This window comes from Rhinolophus sinicus, linkage group LG05, assembly GCF_036562045.2.
Source record: "Rhinolophus sinicus isolate RSC01 linkage group LG05, ASM3656204v1, whole genome shotgun sequence".
NCBI classification, from domain to species: domain Eukaryota; kingdom Metazoa; phylum Chordata; class Mammalia; order Chiroptera; family Rhinolophidae; genus Rhinolophus; species Rhinolophus sinicus.
The window spans coordinates 114509803-114514272 of NC_133755.1; the positions used below are offsets into that span (position 1 = coordinate 114509803).

Genomic DNA, 4470 nt, shown 5'->3' on the forward strand with positions numbered 1-4470 from the left:
TCCTCATAGGTGCCCATTGATACAGAAGGCCTTTTTCTGTTTTTGAATTCCCTCCTGGGAGACCTGGAATTGTGAATTTCAAGTGTCTGGGGTGTAGTAGTGTTGACAGATATCTGACCCAGTCACTTGACCTCTTCACACAGTTCCACATAGTGGGCAATCAGTAACTACGACATGTCCTCCTTTCTCTGAAATACTAATGTGTGAACCCTGCTTTTATGGGAAATTAAGTATTTAAAATGTCAGAGGCAGATCTTTCAGTACCTACCATCAAATAAACCATTTTTTTCAAGGTCCAGGGCTAAGGCACCATTCATTTCTTTGCATTTAACCAGTCTTTAGAGATTTACTCAACACTTCTATTTCTGATGATGCTCCAACTAAATTTGAAATGTCACTTTTTTCTTTCCTATTTTTCCAATCAGCCATTCTCCTAAAATACTCGCTACCTTCTGTTTGTTTCTTGATACCTTTTAATGTATCTGTTTTCTAACATTATTTTCATTATTTCCACATAAAAACAGGACTCCATTTTACAATGTTAAAGTGCTTACCCCTTGAATTCAGATTTTTTCACTAACTCTGTCTTCTTCTTTGTCCCAAAGCAAGATTAAATAAATAAATAAATAAATAAAATGTGCTGTCACCCCGAATCTCATCCATCTGCTTTCATTTTTCAAAAATGAATGGGCTTGAAAAATGCTAACGATTATTGGTTCATTCCTTAACTCAAACATGTGTTTCTCTTCTCTTACATCTGACTTCAACTTATAACATGGACTTCTCTGATGTATTTAGATACTGCATTTAGCTTTTCAGGTTCAACCATGTGTTTCCATCATTTAGCTAGTTGATAAAATCTTAACTAAATTTAGGACATTTAGTAAGTCCCTAAATATAAAGTATAATGGAAAAGAATGAAAACAAATAGACAAAAAACTCTATTTTGCCTTTGTTTCTGTTTTTCCCTAGTAAAAGAATGAATGAGCAAATAGAGTGACTATCCTAATTTCACACACTGGGTGAAGTGCATAGTCACATTTAGGCAGACTCCTCCAAAGGAAGGCTACCCCAGGGAATGCACCGGAGCCATTTCTAATCTCTTTGATAAATCTACTGCAGTTCAAGTTTCAGAATCAATTGGGGAAAAATTTGAAGCAGGGCTTCGTCTGAAGCAGTGGCAGGTCTGTTCTAGACAGGCGTACATTGTAAATCAGAGTCTCACATTTCATTGCCTGGAACTAACTCAAACTATCAGTACGTGGTCAGGTATAAATCGTGCAGGTAAGATGGACGATGACAAACAACTTGAGCTGCAGTACTACATAGTGGGAAAGGATTTGAAGATCAAGTTCTTGGGGAAATAATCAACTGAGAAAAGCCAAACTTAATGCCAGTATTAAGTAGGTCACAGTATTAACTGGAGCCAAATGGTAATTAGGTTGTCAATAAAAATAATAATAATAATAATATAGTGAATCTCATTTAACTTATTGGTTTGATTAAAAAAATAGTTACTGGGCCGCTCCTGGTGCTGCTTGTGTGCTCCTTCCATGCGGACCTGGTACCTCTTTTGTGAAGAGGCAGCTGAGGAGACTCCAGCACTCGCCATGGCCAACGAAAAGCCCAAGGAAGGAGTCAAGACTGAAAACAACGATCATATTAATTTGAAAGTGGCGGGACAGGATGGTTCTGTGGTGCAATTTAAGATTAAGAGGCATACACCACTTAGTAAACTAATGAAAGCGTATTGTGAACAACAGGGTTTGTCAATGAGGCAGATCAGATTCCGATTTGACGGGCAGCCAATCAATGAAACAGACACACCTGCACAGCTCTTGATGTACCTGTTGGCTGTTGATCCTGACCATTTTAGCTCTCATGCTGAATTATTTTACCTATCCTTGTGAACTACAGGGAACTAAAGGCTCTAACTTTGGAAATGGAGGATGAAGATACAATTGATGTGTTTCAGCAGCAGACAGGAGGTGTCTACTAAAAAGGGAACTTGCTACTTTACTCCAGAACTGTGTTCCTCCTGACCAAGACAGTCTCAATTAGAAAACCACAGTTTGGTTCCACCACATCCTGACTACTACAGTATAGTTTTCTCTGTTCTTTCATTTTCCCCTTCCCCATTCCTTTATTGTACATAAAGTAACGGATGTATGTGCACAGTATTTGCTTTTTTTTTTTTTAAAAAAACTAAATGGCCAATGGTATGTTTTTATTGACATCAAATGGAGATGGGATGGGGAAAAACACTGGCTCTGTGAAAATACCCCCTTTCTCCATTAGTGGCATGCTCATTCAGCTCTTATCTTTATACTCCAGTAAGTTATTTTGCTCTCATTGTTTAACAAAAAGAGAACCACATAAAAATCCTTGCATACCTTGTTCGATTGGAGAATTTTAATGTTTTTCATTTATCACTGTAAAACCAAGGACAATTTTATAACTTTTTTGTACATAGCTGTTACATGTAGGGCAATCTGTCTTAAGTAGGGATAAATTACTCTAAAAGAAATGAATCCTTGATAGTTTTCCCTTTAAGTCAAGCGTCTTGTTGTTTAAATAAACTTCTTGTTTAAAATGAAAAAAAAAAAAAAAAAATAGTTACTGGAGTATATAGTCACCGAAGCTTAAATGTAAAGATAAAGAAGAGTAAATATCATTCATATGAACATAAAATTATTTGAATGTCTACCAGTAGCTGGAGGTCCTATTGCCACTATTTGATAATAAATAGAATATTTACTTTGGTCCAATTGATACTTAGATCTCTGCAACCCAGTGCACCATCCACATGTATGCTCTTTCTTAGGGTAAGGCTTATGAGTTCATGTGGAGGCAAAAACACACACACATTCCTTCTCACTCACCTAGGGGTCCTGAATTTTTTCCACCTAAAAAACACATTTAGAGCGATGATGAACCTTAAAATTTATCTACTCCAAACTTCTCACTTTAGAGGTGAGAAAACTAAGGTCAGACATTTAATGGCTTACTGAGAAGACAACATGATATCTTCTAAACAATTTGGGGACTAAATTTAGAGAGATATAGGTTTGAATCCTAACTCTACAAGTCCAATTTTATGAATGTGTCTGAGCCTCAGTTTCTTTTCCTGCATCTGGCAAAATAAGAATATATAATATTCTTCCCTTTTCTACTGGGAGAACTTATTATTTTTTTCTATCCCTGGAATCACCCTTTTGTAACTTGAGCCTTGGAACCTCTGTTTGTCCCAGAATTCATTATCAGATTGGAACTCAGGAACAATGACAGCTATTCTTAGCTTTTTAATTCAAAAGGCAAGGTCTAAGTACTGAAAATCAAAAGATTTGAAAGTAGATATGATTTAGCAGGACAAGTCTTTTTCTGGTTCTTCCTTAGCACTACAATGCCCCTTCCCACACCATTAGATAAAGATTTTGTGAGCTTGGGAGTAAATGGAGAATTGGAGAGTAAGCAATTCATCTTGGACATTGGTCTATCTCCTTGCCATGCCACCTCCTTATCTTAGAGAAAATGGGAAGTAATAACGAAAAGGTTCCTAAATAGGTGTGAAAGATCAGACACTTGAAGGACTCCTGTCCTGTCTGAACTGAAGTGATCAGCAAACGTGTTGATGTCCCTGCAGCCATAATGGCTATAGAACAGAGATAGATAGCAGGGATGTTAGGAGTAGAGTGAGTGAATAGCATGAGTGCTCACAGACAAGCTCCACAGCTCCTACAGGCTACATGAAGAAGCTCAAGAACAACTAAACATTTTCTATGCCTTTGACGAAAGATTGGAAGGCTGTGGGGAAGAGGAGGCTGCCAGCCCAATCAATAAAGCACAGCATTCAAACTGTGGAAGACTCAGAGCTACCTGAGCTACATTTGGACATAATGTCCCAAGACAAATAAGATACCTAAGAGGACTTTCATCAGATATTTTTATAGCTACTAAGAAACAAAGACGAAAACAAGATTCATAGTCACATAGAGAAAAATGCTCAGCCTGACATCTGAACTCTTTCACTACCTGGTCCTCACCTGTTTCCTGAACTGTGGAATTCATTGTTTCTGCTCACTCCTCCAGTTCCGTGCAGAGCCTGGCTTAATTAATCCACCTGCCATTCTTCAAAAACTACGTTCCCTTTTGTTCAGTTTATGCCCCACCCTCCGCTTAAAAGGCCCTTTGAAAGCCCTTAAAACCAGGCAATAGAACATTATCCTTATCTTTTAATGCTATAATAAATTTTATCTCTCCCATGAGAGTTTCTAAATTACAGTAACCCACAGGCAGAATGAATGTCTTTTCTACCAGTTCACCTTACTTTTGTGCCTCTACTGAGGAATTTTCCTTCACATGCATTGGTTTTATATATATATATATATATATATATATATATATATATATGTATATGACTTCCTCTTGAGATTATATAGAGTCTGGAGACACAGACTGTATCACTACGGT

At 37.3% G+C, this 4470-nt stretch overlaps 1 pseudogene; it reads left to right on the forward strand.

The window, feature by feature from the left end:
• The first annotated feature begins 1415 nt into the window (after positions 1–1415).
• Positions 1416–2172, forward strand: LOC109446359 (small ubiquitin-related modifier 2; annotated as a pseudogene).
• Positions 2173–4470: the final 2298 nt, after the last annotated feature.